Genomic DNA, 19,116 nt, shown 5'->3' with positions numbered 1-19,116 from the left:
ATCTTGATGTCTCCAATCTCTTGTTTTGTACGTTTTTTCCACGTGTCTTGACATCCAATGTATCCCTGCAAAGTTTGGTGAAGATCTGAGTATGTAGTTTTTGACCTTATCTGGAACCTCCCATCTGAAAATTTGAAAATTCCTAAAAAATCCGTGCAAAATCTTGATGACCCCAATCTCTTGTTTTGTACGTTTTTTCCACGTGTCTTGACATCCAATGTATTCCTGCAATGTTTGGTGAAGATCTGAGTATGTAGTTTTTGACCTTATATGGAACCTCCTATCTGAAAATTTGAAAATTCTTAAAAAATTCGACCAAAATCTTGATGTTCCGAATCCTATGTTTTGTATGTTTTTTCCACGTGTCTTGACATCCAATGTATCCATGCAAAGTTTGGTGAAGATCTGAGTATGTAGTTTTTGACCTTATATTGAACCTCCCATCTGAAAATTTGAAAATTCTTAAAAAATTCGTCCAAAATCTTGATGACCCCAATCTCTTGTTTTGTACGTTTTTTCCACGTGTCTTGACATCCAAAGTATCCCTGCAAAGTTTGGTGAAGATCTGAGTATGTAGTTTTTGACCTTATATTGAACCTCCCATCTGAAAATTTGAAAATTCTTAAAAAATTCGTCCAAAATCTTGATGTCTCCAATCTCTTGTTTTGTACGTTTTTTCCACGTGTCTTGACATCCAATGTATCCATGCAAAGTTTGGTGAAGATCTGAGTATGTCGTTTTTGACCTTATCTGGAACCTCCCATCTGAAAATTTGAAAATTCTTAAAAAATTCGTCGAAAATCTTGATGTCTCCAATCTTTTGTTTTGTACGTTTTTTCCACGTGTCTTGACATGCAAAGTATCCCTGCAACGTTTGGTGAAGATCTGAGTATGTAGTTTTTGACCTTATCTGGAACCTCCTATCTGAAAATTTGAAAATTCTTCAAAAATTCGTCGAAAATCTTGATGTCTCCAATCTCTTGTTTTGTACGTTTTTTCCACGTGTCTTGACATCCAATGTATTCCTGCAATGTTTGGTGGAGATCTGAGTATGTAGTTTTAGACCTTATCTGGAACCTCCTATCTGAAAATTTGAAAATTCTTCAAAAATTCGTCCAAAATCTTGATGTCTCCAATCTCTTGTTTTGTACGTTTTTTCCACGTGTCTCGACCTCCAATGGATCCCTGCAAAGTTTGGTGAAGATCTGAGTATGTCGTTTTTGACCTTATCTGGAACATCCTTTCTGAAAATTTGAAAATTCTTAAAAAATTCGTCGAAAATCTTGATGTCTCCAATCTCTTGTTTTGTACGTTTTTTCCACGTGTCTTGACATCCAATGTATCCCTGCAAAGTTTGGTGAATATCTGAGTATGTAGTTTTTGACCTTATATGGAACCTCCTATCTGAAAATTTGAAAATTCTTAAAAAATTCGTCCAAAATCTTGATGTCTCCAATCTCTTGTTTTGTACGTTTTTTCCACGTGTCTCGACCTCCAATGGATCCCTGCAAAGTTTGGTGAAGATCTGAGTATGTCGTTTTTGACCTTATCTGGAACCTCCCATCTGAAAATTTGAAAATTCTTAAAAAATTCGTCGAAAATCTTGATGTCTCCGATCTCTTGTTTTGTACGTTTTTTCCACGTGTCTTGACATGCAAAGTATTCCTGCAAAGTTTGGTGAAGATCTGAGTATGTAGTTTTTGACCTCATCTGGAACCTCCTATCTGAAAATTTGAAAATTCTTAAAAAATTCGTCCAAAATCTTGATGTCTCCAATCTCTTGTTTTGTACGTTTTTTCCACGTGTCTTGACATCCAATGTATCCCTGCAATGTTTGGTGAAGATCTGAGTATGTAGTTTTTGACCTTATCTGGAACCTCCCATCTGAAAATTTGAAAATTCCTAAAAAATCCGTCCAAAATCTTGATGACCCCAATCTCTTGTTTTGTACTTTTTTTCCACGTGTCTCGACCTCCAATGTATCCCTGCAAAGTTTGGTGAAGATCTGAGTATGTAGTTTTTGACCTTATATGGAACCTCCTATCTGAAAATTTGAAAATTCTTAAAAAATTCGTCCAAAATCTTGATGTCAACAATCCTATGTTTTGTATGTTTTTTCCACGTGTCTTGACATCCAATGTATCCATGCAAAGTTTGGTGAAGATCTGAGTATGTCGTTTTTGACCTTATCTGGAACCTCCCATCTGAAAATTTGAAAAATCTTAAAAAATTCGTCGAAAATCTTGATGTCTCCGATCTCTTGTTTTGTACGTTTTTTCCACGTGTCTTGACATGCAAAGTATTCCTGCAAAGTTTGGTGAAGATCTGAGTATGTAGTTTTTGACCTCATCTGGAACCTCCTATCTGAAAATTTGAAAATTCTTAAAAAATTCGTCCAAAATTTTGATGTCTCCAATCTCTTGTTTTGTACGTTTTTTCCACGTGTCTTGACATCCAATGTATCCCTGCAATGTTTGGTGAAGATCTGAGTATGTAGTTTTTGACCTTATCTGGAACCTCCCATCTGAAAATTTGAAAATTCCTAAAAAATCCGTCCAAAATCTTGATGACCCCAATCTCTTGTTTTGTACGTTTTTTCCACGTGTCTTGATATCCAATGTATCCCTGCAAAGTTTGGTGAAGATCTGAGTATGTAGTTTTTGACCTTATATTGAACCTCCCATCTGAAAATTTGAAAATTCTTAAAAAATTCGTCCAAAATCTTGATGTCTCCAATCTCTTGTTTTGTACGTTTTTTCCACGTGTCTTGATATCCAATGTATCCCTGCAAAGTTTGGTGAAGATCTGAGTATGTAGTTTTTGACCTTATATGGAACCTCCTATCTGAAAATTTGAAAATTCTTAAAAAATTCGTCCAAAATCTTGATGTCTCCAATCTCTTGTTTTGTACGTTTTTTCCACGTGTCTCGACCTCCAATGGATCCCTGCAAAGTTTGGTGAAGATCTGAGTATGTAGTTTTTGACCTTATCTGGAACCTCCCATCTGAAAATTTGAAAATTCTTAAAAAATTCGACCAAAATCTTGATGTCTCCAATCTTTTGTTTTGTACGTTTTTTCCACGTGTCTTGACACATAATGTATCCCTGCAAAGTTTGGTGAAGATCTGAGTATGTAGTTTTTGACCTTATCTGGAACCTCCTATCTGAAAATTTGAAAATTCTTAAAAAATTCGTCGAAAATCTTGATGTCTCCAATCTTTTGTTTTGTACGTTTTTTCCACGTGTCTTGACATCCAATGTATCCCTGCAAAGTTTGGTGAAGATCTGAGTATGTAGTTTTTGACCTTATATGGAACCTCCTATCTGAAAATTTGAAAATTCTTAAAAAATTCGTCCAAAATCTTGATGTCTCCAATCTCTTGTTTTGTACGTTTTTTCCACGTGTCTCGACCTCCAATGGATCCCTGCAAAGTTTGGTGAAGATCTGAGTATGTCGTTTTTGACCTTATCTGGAACCTCCCATCTGAAAATTTGAAAATTCTTAAAAAATTCGTCGAAAATCTTGATGTCTCCGATCTCTTGTTTTGTACGTTTTTTCCACGTGTCTTGACATGCAAAGTATTCCTTCAAAGTTTGGTGAAGATCTGAGTATGTAGTTTTTGACCTCATCTGGAACCTCCTATCTGAAAATTTGAAAATTCTTAAAAAATTCGTCCAAAATCTTGATGTCTCCAATCTCTTGTTTTGTACGTTTTTTCCACGTGTCTTGACATCCAATGTATCCCTGCAATGTTTGGTGAAGATCTGAGTATGTAGTTTTTGACCTTATCTGGAACCTCCCATCTGAAAATTTGAAAATTCCTAAAAAATCCGTCCAAAATCTTGATGACCCCAATCTCTTGTTTTGTACTTTTTTTCCACGTGTCTCGACCTCCAATGTATCCCTGCAAAGTTTGGTGAAGATCTGAGTATGTAGTTTTTGACCTTATATGGAACCTCCTATCTGAAAATTTGAAAATTCTTAAAAAATTCGTCCAAAATCTTGATGTCACCAATCCTATGTTTTGTATGTTTTTTCAACGTGTCTTGACATCCAATGTATCCATGCAAAGTTTGGTGAAGATCTGAGTATGTCGTTTTTGACCTTATCTGGAACCTCCCATCTGAAAATTTGAAAATTCTTAAAAAATTCGTCGAAAATCTTGATGTCTCCGATCTCTTGTTTTGTACGTTTTTTCCACGTGTCTTGACATGCAAAGTATTCCTGCAAAGTTTGGTGAAGATCTGAGTATGTAGTTTTTGACCTCATCTGGAACCTCCTATCTGAAAATTTGAAAATTCTTAAAAAATTCGTCCAAAATCTTGATGTCTCCAATCTCTTGTTTTGTACGTTTTTTCCACGTTTCTTGACATCCAATGTATCCCTGCAATGTTTGGTGAAGATCTGAGTATGTAGTTTTTGACCTTATCTGGAACCTCCCATCTGAAAATTTGAAAATTCCTAAAAAATCCGTCCAAAATCTTGATGACCCCAATCTCTTGTTTTGTACTTTTTTTCCACGTGTCTCGACCTCCAATGTATCCCTGCAAAGTTTGGTGAAGATCTGAGTATGTAGTTTTTGACCTTATATGGAACCTCCTATCTGAAAATTTGAAAATTCTTAAAAAATTCGTCCAAAATCTTGATGTCACCAATCCTATGTTTTGTATGTTTTTTCCACGTGTCTTGACATCCAATGTATCCATGCAAAGTTTGGTGAAGATCTGAGTATGTCGTTTTTGACCTTATCTGGAACCTCCCATCTGAAAATTTGAAAATTCTTAAAAAATTCGTCGAAAATCTTGATGTCTCCGATCTCTTGTTTTGTACGTTTTTTCCACGTGTCTTGACATGCAAAGTATCCCTGCAACGTTTGGTGAAGATCTGAGTATGTAGTTTTTGACCTTATCTGGAACCTCCTATCTGAAAATTTGAAAAGTCTTAAAAAATTCGTCCAAAATCTTGATGTCTACAATCTCTTGTTTTGTACGTTTTTTCCACGTGTCTTGACATCCAATGTATCCCTGCAATGTTTGGTGAAGATCTGAGTATGTAGTTTTTGACCTTATATGGAGCCTCCTATCTGAAAATTTGAAAATTCTTAAAAAATTCGTCCAAAATCTTGATGTCTCCAATCTCTTGTTTTGTACGTTCTTTCCACGTGTCTTGACATCCAATGTATCCCTGCAATGTTTGGTGAAGATCTGAGTATGTAGTTTTTGACCATATATGGAACCTCCTATCTGAAAATTTGAAAATTCTTAAAAGAATTTAACAAAATCTTGATGTCCCCAATCCTATGTTTTGTATGTTTTTTCCACGTGTCTTGACATACAATGTATCCCTGCAGAGTTTGGTGAAGATCTGAGTATGTAGTTTTTGACCTTATCTGGAACCTCCTATCTGAAAATTTGAAAATTCCTAAAAAATCCGTCCAAAATCTTGTTGACCCGAATCTCTTGTTTTGTACGTTTTTTCCACGTGTCTTGACATCCAATGTATCCCTGCAAAGTTTGGTGAAGATCTGAGTATGTAGTTTTTGACCTTATCTGGAACCGCATTTCTGAAAATTTGAAAATTTTAAAAAAAATCGTCCAAAATCTTCATGTCTCCAATCTCTTGTTTTGTACGTTTTTTCCACGTGTCTTGACATCCAATGTATCCCTGCAAAGTTTGGTGAAGATCTGAGTATGTAGTTTTTGACCTTATATGGAACCTCCTATCTGAAAATTTGAAAATTCTTAAAAAATTCGTACAAAATCTTGATGTCTCCAATCTCTTGTTTTGTACGTTTTTTTCCACGTGTCTCGACCTCCAATGGATCCCTGCAAAGTTTGGTGAAGATCTGAGTATGTCGTTTTTGACCTTATCTGGAACCTCCCATCTGAAAATTTGAAAATTCTTAAAAAATTCGTCGAAAATCTTGATGTCTCCGATCTCTTGTTTTGTACGTTTTTTCCACGTGTCTTGACATGCAAAGTATTCCTGCAAAGTTTGGTGAAGATCTGAGTATGTAGTTTTTGACCTCATCTGGAACCTCCTATCTGAAAATTTGAAAATTCTTAAAAAATTCGTCCAAAATCTTGATGTCTCCAATCTCTTGTTTTGTACGTTTTTTCCACGTGTCTTGACATCCAATGTATCCCTGCAAAGTTTGGTGAAGATCTGAGTATGTAGTTTTTGACCTTATCTGGAACCTCCTATCTGAAAATTTGAAAATTCTTAAAAAATTTGTCCAAAATCTTGATGTCTCCAATCTCTTGTTTTGTACGTTTTTTCCACGTGTCTTGATATCCAATGTATCCCTGCAAAGTTTGGTGAAGATCTGAGTATGTCGTTTTTGACCTTATCTGGAACATCCTTTCTGAAAATTTGAAAATTGTTAAAAAATTCGTCCAAAATCTTGATGTCTCCAATCTCTTTTTTGTACGTTTTTTCCACGTGTCTTGACATCCAATGGATCCCTGCAAAGTTTGGTGAAGATCTGAGTATGTAGTTTTTGACCTTATCTGGAACCTCCCATCTGAAAATTTGAAAATTCTTAAAAAATTCGACCAAAATCTTGATGTCTCCAATCTTTTGTTTTGTACGTTTTTTCCACGTATCTTGACACATAATGTATCCATGCAAAGTTTGGTGAAGATCTGAGTATGTAGTTTTTGACCTTATATGGAACCTCCTATCTGAAAATTTGAAAATTCTTAAAAAATTCGTCCAAAATCTTGATGTCTCCAATCTCTTGTTTTGTACGTTTTTTCCACGTGTCTTGACATCCAATGTATCCCTGCAAAGTTTGGTGAAGATCTGAGTATGTAGTTTTTGACCTTATCTGGAACCTCCCATCTGAAAATTTGAAAATTCCTAAAAAATCCGTGCAAAATCTTGATGACCCCAATCTCTTGTTTTGTACGTTTTTTCCACGTGTCTTGACATCCAATGTATTCCTGCAATGTTTGGTGAAGATCTGAGTATGTAGTTTTTGACCTTATATGGAACCTCCTATCTGAAAATTTGAAAATTCTTAAAAAATTCGACCAAAATCTTGATGTTCCGAATCCTATGTTTTGTATGTTTTTTCCACGTGTCTTGACATCCAATGTATCCCTGCAAAGTTTGGTGAAGATCTGAGTATGTAGTTTTTGACCTTATATTGAACCTCCCATCTGAAAATTTGAAAATTCTTAAAAAATTCGTCCAAAATCTTGATGACCCCAATCTCTTATTTTGTACGTTTTTTCCACGTGTCTTGACATCCAAAGTATCCCTGCAAAGTTTGGTGAAGATCTGAGTATGTAGTTTTTGACCTTATATGGAACCTCCTTTCTGAAAATTTGAGAATTCTTAAAAAATTCGTCCAAAATCTTGATGTCTCCAATCTCTTGTTTTGTACGTTTTTTCCACGTGTCTTGACATCCAATGTATCCATGCAAAGTTTGGTGAAGATCTGAGTATGTAGTTTTTGACCTTATATTGAACCTCCCATCTGAAAATTTGAAAATTCTTAAAAAATTCGTCCAAAATCTTGATGACCCCAATCTCTTGTTTTGTACGTTTTTTCCACGTGTCTTGACATCCAAAGTATCCCTGCAAAGTTTGGTGAAGATCTGAGTATGTCGTTTTTGACCTTATCTGGAACCTCCTATCTGAAAATTTGAAAATTCTTAAAAAATTCGTCCAAAATCTTGATGTCTCCAATCTCTTGTTTTGTACGTTTTTTCCACGTGTCTTGATATCCAATGTATCCCTGCAAAGTTTGGTGAAGATCTGAGTATGTCGTTTTTGACCTTATCTGGAACATCCTTTCTGAAAATTTGAAAATTGTTAAAAAATTCGTCCAAAATCTTGATGTCTCCAATCTCTTTTTTGTACGTTTTTTCCACGTGTCTTGACATCCAATGAATCCCTGCAAAGTTTGGTGAAGATCTGAGTATGTAGTTTTTGACCTTATCTGGAACCTCCCATCTGAAAATTTGAAAATTCTTAAAAAATTCGACCAAAATCTTGATGTCTCCAATCTTTTGTTTTGTACGTTTTTTCCACGTGTCTTGACACATAATGTATCCATGCAAAGTTTGGTGAAGATCTGAGTATGTAGTTTTTGACCTTATATGGAACCTCCTATCTGAAAATTTGAAAATTCTTAAAAAATTCGTCCAAAATCTTGATGTCTCCAATCTCTTGTTTTGTACGTTTTTTCCACGTGTCTTGACATCCAATGTATCCCTGCAAAGTTTGGTGAAGATCTGAGTATGTAGTTTTTGACCTTATCTGGAACCTCCCATCTGAAAATTTGAAAATTCCTAAAAAATCTGTGCAAAATCTTGATGACCCCAATCTCTTGTTTTGTACGTTTTTTCCACGTGTCTTGACATCCAATGTATTCCTGCAATGTTTATTGAAGATCTGAGTATGTAGTTTTTGACCTTATATGGAACCTCCTATCTGAAAATTTGAAAATTCTTAAAAAATTCGACCAAAATCTTGATGTTCCGAATCCTATGTTTTGTATGTTTTTTCCACGTGTCTTGACATCCAATGTATCCCTGCAAAGTTTGGTGAAGATCTGAGTATGTAGTTTTTGACCTTATATTGAACCTCCCATCTGAAAATTTGAAAATTCTTAAAAAATTCGTCCAAAATCTTGATGACCCCAATCTCTTGTTTTGTACGTTTTTTCCACGTGTCTTGACATCCAAAGTATCCCTGCAAAGTTTGGTGAAGATCTGAGTATGTAGTTTTTGACTTTATATGGAACCTCCTTTCTGAAAATTTGAGAATACTTAAAAAATTCGTCCAAAATCTTGATGTCTCCAATCTCTTGTTTTGTACGTTTTTTCCACGTGTCTTGACATCCAATGTATCCATGCAAAGTTTGGTGAAGATCTGAGTATGTCGTTTTTGACCTTATCTGGAACCTCCCATCTGAAAATTTGAAAATTCTTAAAAAATTCGTCGAAAATCTTGATGTCTCCAATCTTTTGTTTTGTACGTTTTTTCCACGTGTCTTGACATGCAAAGTATCCCTGCAACGTTTGGTGAAGATCTGAGTATGTAGTTTTTGACCTTATCTGGAACCTCCTATCTGAAAATTTGAAAATTCTTAAAAAATTCGTCGAAAATCTTGATGTCTCCAATCTCTTGTTTTGTACGTTTTTTCCACGTGTCTTGATATCCAATGTATCCCTGCAAAGTTTGGTGAAGATCTGAGTATGTCGTTTTTGACCTTATCTGGAACATCCTTTCTGAAAATTTGAAAATTGTTAAAAAATTCGTCCAAAATCTTGATGTCTCCAATCTCTTTTTTGTACGTTTTTTCCACGTGTCTTGACATCCAATGTATCCCTGCAAAGTTTGGTGAAGATCTGAGTATGTAGTTTTTGACCTTATCTGGAACCTCCCATCTGAAAATTTGAAAATTCTTAAAAAATTCGACCAAAATCTTGATGTCTCCAATCTTTTGTTTTGTACGTTTTTTCCACGTGTCTTGACACATAATGTATCCATGCAAAGTTTGGTGAAGATCTGAGTATGTAGTTTTTGACCTTATATGGAACCTCCTATCTGAAAATTTGAAAATTCTTAAAAAATTCGTCCAAAATCTTGATGTCTCCAATCTCTTGTTTTGTACGTTTTTTCCACGTGTCTTGACATCCAATGTATCCCTGCAAAGTTTGGTGAAGATCTGAGTATGTAGTTTTTGACCTTATCTGGAACCTCCCATCTGAAAATTTGAAAATTCCTAAAAAATCCGTGCAAAACCTTGATGACCCCAATCTCTTGTTTTGTACGTTTTTTCCACGTGTCTTGACATCCAATGTATCCATGCAAAGTTTGGTGAAGATCTGAGTATGTCGTTTTTGACCTTATCTGGAACATCCTTTCTGAAAATTTGAAAATTGTTAAAAAATTCGTCCAAAATCTTGATGTCTCCAATCTCTTTTTTGTACGTTTTTTCCACGTGTCTTGACATCCAATGTATCCCTGCAAAGTTTGGTGAAGATCTGAGTATGTAGTTTTTGACCTTATCTGGAACCTCCCATCTGAAAATTTGAAAATTCTTCAAAAATTCGTCGAAAATCTTGATGTCTCCAATCTCTTGTTTTGTACGTTTTTTCCACGTGTCTTGACATCCAATGTATCCCTGCAATGTTTGGTGGAGATCTGAGTATGTAGTTTTTGACCTTATCTGGGACCTCCTATCAGAAAATTTGAAAATTCTTCAAAAATTCGTCCAAAATCTTGATGTCTCCAATCTCTTGTTTTGTACGTTTTTTCCACGTGTCTCGACCTCCAATGTATCCCTGCAAAGTTTGGTGAAGATCTGAGTATGTCGTTTTTGACCTTATCTGGAACATCCTTTCTGAAAATTTGAAAATTCTTAAAAAATTCGTCGAAAATCTTGATGTCTCCAATCTCTTGTTTTGTACGTTTTTTCCACGTGTCTTGACATCCAATGTATCCCTGCAAAGTTTGGTGAAGATCTGAGTATGTAGTTTTTGACCTTATATGGAACCTCCTTTCTGAAAATTTGAAAATTCTCAAAAAATTCGTCCATAATCTTGATGTCTCCAATCTCTTGTTTTGTACGTTTTTTCCACGTGTCTTGACATCCAATGTATCCCTGCAAAGTTTGGTGAAGATCTGAGTATGTAGTTTTTGACCTTATCTGGAACCTCCCATCTGAAAATTTGAAAATTCTTAAAAAATTCGACCAAAATCTTGATGTCTCCAATCTTTTGTTTTGTACGTTTTTTCCACGTGTCTTGACACATAATGTATCCATGCAACGTTTGGTGAAGATCTGAGTATGTAGTTTTTGACCTTATCTGGAACCTCCTATCTGAAAATTTGAAAATTCTTCAAAAATTCGTCGAAAATCTTGATGTCTCCAATCTCTTGCTTTGTACGTTTTTTCCACGTGTCTTGACATCCAATGTATCCCTGCAATGTTTGGTGGAGATCTGAGTATGTAGTTTTTGACCTTATCTGGAACCTCCTTTCTGAAAATTTGAAAATTCTTCAAAAATTCGTCCAAAATCTTGATGTCTCCAATCTCTTGTTTTGTACGTTTTTTCCACGTGTCTCGACCTCCAATGTATCCCTGCAAAGTTAGTGAAGATCTGAGTATGTCGTTTTTGACCTTATCTGGAACATCCTTTCTGAAAATTTGAAAATTCTTAAAAAATTCGTCCAAAATCTTGATGTCTCCGATCTCTTGTTTTGTACGTTTTTTCCACGTTTCTTGACATCCAATGTATCCCTGCAAAGTTTGGTGAAGATCTGAGTATGTAGTTTTTGACCTTATATGGAACCTCCTTTCTGAAAATTTGAAAATTCTCAAAAAATTCGTCCATAATCTTGATGTCTCCAATCTCTTGTTTTGTACGTTTTTTCCACGTGTCTTGACATCCAATGTATCCCTGCAAAGTTTGGTGAAGATCTGAGTATGTAGTTTTTGACCTTATATGGAACCTCCTATCTGAAAATTTGAAAATTCTTAAAAAATTCGTCCAAAATCTTGATGTCACCAATCCTATGTTTTGTATGTTTTTTCCACGTGTCTTGACATCCAATGTATCCATGCAAAGTTTGGTGAAGATCTGAGTATGTCGTTTTTGACCTTATCTGGAACCTCCCATCTGAAAATTTGAAAATTCTTAAAAAATTCGTCGAAAATCTTGATGTCTCCGATCTCTTGTTTTGTACGTTTTTTCCACGTGTCTTGACATGCAAAGTATTCCTGCAAAGTTTGGTGAAGATCTGAGTATGTAGTTTTTGACCTCATCTGGAACCTCCTATCTGAAAATTTGAAAATTCTTAAAAAATTCGTCCAAAATTTTGATGTCTCCAATCTCTTGTTTTGTACGTTTTTTCCACGTGTCTTGACATCCAATGTATCCCTGCAATGTTTGGTGAAGATCTGAGTATGTAGTTTTTGACCTTATCTGGAACCTCCCATCTGAAAATTTGAAAATTCCTAAAAAATCCGTCCAAAATCTTGATGACCCCAATCTCTTGTTTTGTACGTTTTTTCCACGTGTCTTGACATCCAATGTATCCCTGCAAAGTTTGGTGAAGATCTGAGTATGTAGTTTTTGACCTTATCTGGAACCTCCTATCTGAAAATTTGAAAATTCTTAAAAAATTCGTCCAAAATCTTGATGTCTCCAATCTCTTGTTTTGTACGTTTTTTCCACGTGTCTTGATATCCAATGTATCCCTGCAAAGTTTGGTGAAGATCTGAGTATGTCGTTTTTGACCTTATCTGGAACATCCTTTCTGAAAATTTGAAAATTGTTAAAAAATTCGTCCAAAATCTTGATGTCTCCAATCTCTTTTTTGTACGTTTTTTCCACGTGTCTTGACATCCAATGTATCCCTGCAAAGTTTGGTGAAGATCTGAGTATGTAGTTTTTGACCTTATCTGGAACCTCCCATCTGAAAATTTGAAAATTCTTAAAAAATTCGACCAAAATCTTGATGTCTCCAATCTCTTGTTTTGTAGGTTTTTTCCACGTGTCTTGACATCCAATGTATCCCTGCAAAGTTTGGTGAAGATCTGAGTATGTAGTTTTTGACCTTATCTGGAACCTCCCATCTGAAAATTTGAAAATTCCTAAAAAATCCGTGCAAAATCTTGATGACCCCAATCTCTTGTTTTGTACGTTTTTTCCACGTGTCTTGACATCCAATGTATTCCTGCAATGTTTGGTGAAGATCTGAGTATGTAGTTTTTGACCTTATATGGAACCTCCTATCTGAAAATTTGAAAATTCTTAAAAAATTCGACCAAAATCTTGATGTTCCGAATCCTATGTTTTGTATGTTTTTTCCACGTGTCTTGACATCCAATGTATCCATGCAAAGTTTGGTGAAGATCTGAGTATGTAGTTTTTGACCTTATATTGAACCTCCCATCTGAAAATTTGAAAATTCTTAAAAAATTCGTCCAAAATCTTGATGACCCCAATCTCTTGTTTTGTACGTTTTTTCCACGTGTCTTGACATCCAAAGTATCCCTGCAAAGTTTGGTGAAGATCTGAGTATGTAGTTTTTGACCTTATATGGAACCTCCTTTCTGAAAATTTGAGAATTCTTAAAAAATTCGTCCAAAATCTTGATGTCTCCAATCTCTTGTTTTGTACGTTTTTTCCACGTGTCTTGACATCCAATGTATCCATGCAAAGTTTGGTGAAGATCTGAGTATGTCGTTTTTGACCTTATCTGGAACCTCCCATCTGAAAATTTGAAAATTCTTAAAAAATTCGTCGAAAATCTTGATGTCTCCAATCTCTTGTTTTGTACGTTTTTTCCACGTGTCTTGACATGCAAAGTATCCCTGCAACGTTTGGTGAAGATCTGAGTATGTAGTTTTTGACCTTATCTGGAACCTCCTATCTGAAAATTTGAAAATTCTTCAAAAATTCGTCTAAAATCTTGATGTCTCCAATCTCTTGTTTTGTACGTTTTTTCCACGTGTCTTGACATCCAATGTATTCCTGCAATGTTTGGTGGAGATCTGAGTATGTAGTTTTAGACCTTATCTGGAACCTCCTATCTGAAAATTTGAAAATTCTTCAAAAATTCGTCCAAAATCTTGATGTCTCCAATCTCTTGTTTTGTACGTTTTTTCCACGTGTCTCGACCTCCAATGGATCCCTGCAAAGTTTGGTGAAGATCTGAGTATGTCGTTTTTGACCTTATCTGGAACATCCTTTCTGAAAATTTGAAAATTCTTAAAAAATTCGTCCAAAATCTTGATGTCTCCAATCTCTTGTTTTGTACGTTTTTTCCACGTGTCTTGATATCCAATGTATCCCTGCAAAGTTTGGTGAAGATCTGAGTATGTCGTTTTTGACCTTATATGGAACCTCCTATCTGAAAATTTGAAAATTCTTAAAAAATTCGTCCAAAATCTTGATGTCTCCAATCTCTTTTTTGTACGTTTTTTCCACGTGTCTTGACATCCAATGTATCCCTGCAAAGTTTGGTGAAGATCTGAGTATGTAGTTTTTGACCTTATCTGGAACCTCCCATCTGAAAATTTGAAAATTCTTAAAAAATTCGACCAAAATCTTGATGTCTCCAATCTTTTGTTTTGTACGTTTTTTGCACGTGTCTTGACACATAATGTATCCATGCAAAGTTTGGTGAAGATCTGAGTATGTAGTTTTTGACCTTATATGGAACCTCCTATCTGAAAATTTGAAAATTCTTAAAAAATTCGTCCAAAATCTTGATGTCTCCAATCTCTTGTTTTGTACGTTTTTTCCACGTGTCTTGACATCCAATGTATCCCTGCAAAGTTTGGTGAAGATCTGAGTATGTAGTTTTTGACCTTATCTGAAACCTCCCATCTGAAAATTTGAAAATTCCTAAAAAATCCGTGCAAAATCTTGATGACCCCAATCTCTTGTTTTGTACGTTTTTTCCACGTGTCTTGACATCCAATGTATTCCTGCAATGTTTGGTGAAGATCTGAGTATGTAGTTTTTGACCTTATATGGAACCTCCTATCTGAAAATTTGAAAATTCTTAAAAAATTCGACCAAAATCTTGATGTTCCGAATCCTATGTTTTGTATGTTTTTCCACGTGTCTTGACATCCAATGTATCCATGCAAAGTTTGGTGAAGATCTGAGTATGTAGTTTTTGACCTTATATTGAACCTCCCATCTGAAAATTTGAAAATTCTTAAAAAATTCGTCCAAAATCTTGATGACCCCAATCTCTTGTTTTGTACGTTTTTTCCACGTGTCTTGACATCCAAAGTATCCCTGCAAAGTTTGGTGAAGATCTGAGTATGTAGTTTTTGACCTTATATGGAACCTCCTTTCTGAAAATTTGAGAATTCTTAAAAAATTCGTCCAAAATCTTGATGTCTCCAATCTCTTGTTTTGTACGTTTTTTCCACGTGTCTTGACATCCAATGTATCCATGCAAAGTTTGGTGAAGATCTGAGTATGTAGTTTTTGACCTTATATTGAACCTCCCATCTGAAAATTTGAAAATTCTTAAAAAATTCGTCCAAAATCTTGATGACCCCAATCTCTTGTTTTGTACGTTTTTTCCACGTGTCTTGACATCCAAAGTATCCCTGCAAAGTTTGGTGAAGATCTGAGTATGTAGTTTTTGACCTTATATGGAACCTCCTTTCTGAAAATTTGAGAATTCTTAAAAAATTCGTCCAAAATCTTGATGTCTCCAATCTCTTGTTTTGTACGTTTTTTCCACGTGTCTTGATATCCAATGTATCCCTGCAAAGTTTGGTGAAGATCTGAGTATGTCGTTTTTGACCTTATCTGGAACATCCTTTCTGAAAATTTGAAAATTGTTAAAAAATTCGTCCAAAATCTTGATGTCTCCAATCTCTTTTTTGTACGTTTTTTCCACGTGTCTTGACATCCAATGTATCCCTGCAAAGTTTGGTGAGGATCTGAGTATGTAGTTTTTGACCTTATCTGGAACCTCCCATCTGAAAATTTGAAAATTCTTAAAAAATTCGACCAAAATCTTGATGTCTCCAATCTCTTGTTTTGTACGTTTTTTCCACGTGTCTTGACATCCAATGTATCCCTGCAAAGTTTGGTGAAGATCTGAGTATGTAGTTTTTGACCTTATCTGGAACCTCCCATCTGAAAATTTGAAAATTCCTAAAAAATCCGTGCAAAATCTTGATGACCCCAATCTCTTGTTTTGTACGTTTTTTCCACGTGTCTTGACATCCAATGTATTCCTGCAATGTTTGGTGAAGATCTGAGTATGTAGTTTTTGACCTTATATGGAACCTCCTATCTGAAAATTTGAAAATTCTTAAAAAATTCGACCAAAATCTTGATGTTCCAAATCCTATGTTTTGTATGTTTTTTCCACGTGTCTTGACATCCAATGTATCCATGCAAAGTTTGGTGAAGATCTGAGTATGTAGTTTTTGACCTTATATTGAACCTCCCATCTGAAAATTTGAAAATTCTTAAAAAATTCGTCCAAAATCTTGATGACCCCAATCTCTTGTTTTGTACGTTTTTTCCACGTGTCTTGACATCCAAAGTATCCCTGCAAAGTTTGGTGAAGATCTGAGTATGTAGTTTTTGACCTTATATGGAACCTCCTTTCTGAAAATTTGAGAATTCTGAAAAAATTCTTCCAAAATCTTGATGTCTCCAATCTCTTGTTTTGTACGTTTTTTCCACGTGTCTTGACATCCAATGTATCCATGCAAAGTTTGGTGAAGATCTGAGTATGTCGTTTTTGACCTTATCGGGAACCTCCCATCTGAAAATGAAAATTCTTAAAAAATTCGTCGAAAATCTTGATGTCTCCAATCTCTTGTTTTGTACGTTTTTTCCACGTGTCTTGACATGCAAAGTATCCCTGCAACGTTTGGTGAAGATCTGAGTATGTAGTTTTTGACCTTATATTGAACCTCCCATCTGAAAATTTGAAAATTCTTAAAAAATTCGTCCAAAATCTTGATGACCCCAATCTCTTGTTTTGTACGTTTTTTCCACGTGTCTTGACATCCAAAGTATCCCTGCAAAGTTTGGTGAAGATCTGAGTATGTAGTTTTTGACCTTATATGGAACCTCCTTTCTGAAAATTTGAGAATTCTTAAAAAATTCGTCCAAAATCTTGATGTCTCCAATCTCTTGTTTTGTACGTTTTTTCCACGTGTCTTGACATCCAATGTATCCATGCAAAGTTTGGTGAAGATCTGAGTATGTAGTTTTTGACCTTATATTGAACCTCCCATCTGAAAATTTGAAAATTCTTAAAAAATTCGTCCAAAATCTTGATGACCCCAATCTCTTGTTTTGTACGTTTTTTCCACGTGTCTTGACATCCAAAGTATCCCTGCAAAGTTTGGTGAAGATCTGAGTATGTAGTTTTTGACCTTATATGGAACCTCCTTTCTGAAAATTTGAGAATTCTTAAAAAATTCGTCCAAAATCTTGATGTATCCAATCTCTTGTTTTGTACGTTTTATCCACGTGTCTTGATATCCAATGTATCCCTGCAAAGTTTGGTGAAGATCTGAGTATGTCGTTTTTGACCTTATCTGGAACATCCTTTCTGAAAATTTGAAAATTGTTAAAAAATTCGTCCAAAATCTTGATGTCTCCAATCTCTTTTTTGTACGTTTTTTCCACGTGTCTTGACATCCAATGTATCCCTGCAAAGTTTGGTGAGGATCTGAGTATGTAGTTTTTGACCTTATCTGGAACCTCCCATCTGAAAATTTGAAAATTCTTAAAAAATTCGACCAAAATCTTGATGTCTCCAATCTCTTGTTTTGTACGTTTTTTCCACGTGTCTTGACATCCAATGTATCCCTGCAAAGTTTGGTGAAGATCTGAGTATGTAGTTTTTGACCTTATCTGGAACCTCCCATCTGAAAATTTGAAAATTCCTAAAAAATCCGTGCAAAATCTTGATGACCCCAATCTCTTGTTTTGTACGTTTTTTCCACGTGTCTTGACATCCAATGTATTCCTGCAATGTTTGGTGAAGATCTGAGTATGTAGTTTTTGACCTTATATGGAACCTCCTATCTGAAAATTTGAAAATTCTTAAAAAATTCGACCAAAATCTTGATGTTCCGAATCCTATGTTTTGTATGTTTTTTCCACGTGTCTTGACATCCAATGTATCCATGCAAAGTTTGGTGAAGATCTGAGTATGTAGTTTTTGACCTTATATTGAACCTCCTATCTGAAAATTTGAAAATTCTTAAAAAATTCGTCCAAAATCTTGATGACCCCAATCTCTTGTTTTGTACGTTTTTTCCACGTGTCTTGACATCCAAAGTATCCCTGCAAAGTTTGGTGAAGATCTGAGTATGTAGTTTTTGACCTTATATGGAACCTCCTTTCTGAAAATTTGAGAATTCTTAAAAAATTCGTCCAAAATCTTGATGTCTCCAATCTCTTGTTTTGTACGTTTTTTCCACGTGTCTTGACATCCAATGTATCCATGCAAAGTTTGGTGAAGATCTGAGTATGTCGTTTTTGACCTTATCGGGAACCTCCCATCTGAAAATGAAAATTCTTAAAAAATTCGTCGAAAATCTTGATGTCTCCAATCTCTTGTTTTGTACGTTTTTTCCACGTGTCTTGACATGCAAAGTATCCCTGCAACGTTTGGTGAAGATCTGAGTATGTAGTTTTTGACCTTATCTGGAACCTCCTATCTGAAAATTTGAAAATTCTTCAAAAATTCGTCGAAAATCTTGATGTCTCCAATCTCTTGTTTTGTACGTTTTTTCCACGTGTCTTGACATCCAATGTATTCCTGCAATGTTTGGTGGAGATCTGAGTATGTAGTTTTAGACCTTATCTGGAACCTCCTATCTGAAAATTTGAAAATTCTTCAAAAATTCGTCCAAAATCTTGATGTCTCCAATCTCTTGTTTTGTACGTTTTTTCCACGTGTCTCGACCTCCAATGGATCCCTGCAAAGTTTGGTGAAGATCTGAGTATGTCGTTTTTGACCTTATCTGGAACATCCTTTCTGAAAATTTGAAAATTCTTAAAAAATTCGTCCAAAATCTTGATGTCTCCAATCTCTTGTTTTGTACGTTTTTTCCACGTGTCTTGATATCCAATGTATCCCTGCAAAGTTTGGTGAAGATCTGAGTATGTCGTTTTTGACCTTATATGGAACCTCCTATCTGAAAATTTGAAAATTCTTAAAAAATTCGTCCAAAATCTTGATGTCTCCAATCTTTTTTTTGTACGTTTTTTCCACGTGTCTTGACATCCAATGTATCCCTGCAAAGTTTGGTGAAGATCTGAGTATGTAGTTTTTGACCTTATCTGGAACCTCCCATCTGAAAATTTGAAAATTCTTAAAAAATTCGACCAAAATCTTGATGTCTCAAATCTTTTGTTTTGTACGTTTTTTCCACGTGTCTTGACACATAATGTATCCATGCAAAGTTTGGTGAAGATCTGAGTATGTAGTTTTTGACCTTATATGGAACCTCCTATCTGAAAATTTGAAAATTCTTAAAAAATTCGTCCAAAATCTTGATGTCTCCAATCTCTTGTTTTGTACGTTTTTTCCACGTGTCTTGACATCCAATGTATCCCTGCAAAGTTTGGTGAAGATCTGAG

Source organism: Lepisma saccharinum, unplaced genomic scaffold, assembly GCF_977018435.1.
Source record: "Lepisma saccharinum unplaced genomic scaffold, izLepSacc3.1 HAP1_SCAFFOLD_137, whole genome shotgun sequence".
In the NCBI taxonomy this organism is placed as follows: domain Eukaryota; kingdom Metazoa; phylum Arthropoda; class Insecta; order Zygentoma; family Lepismatidae; genus Lepisma; species Lepisma saccharinum.
Note: the sequence above shows the minus strand (reverse complement) of the source record.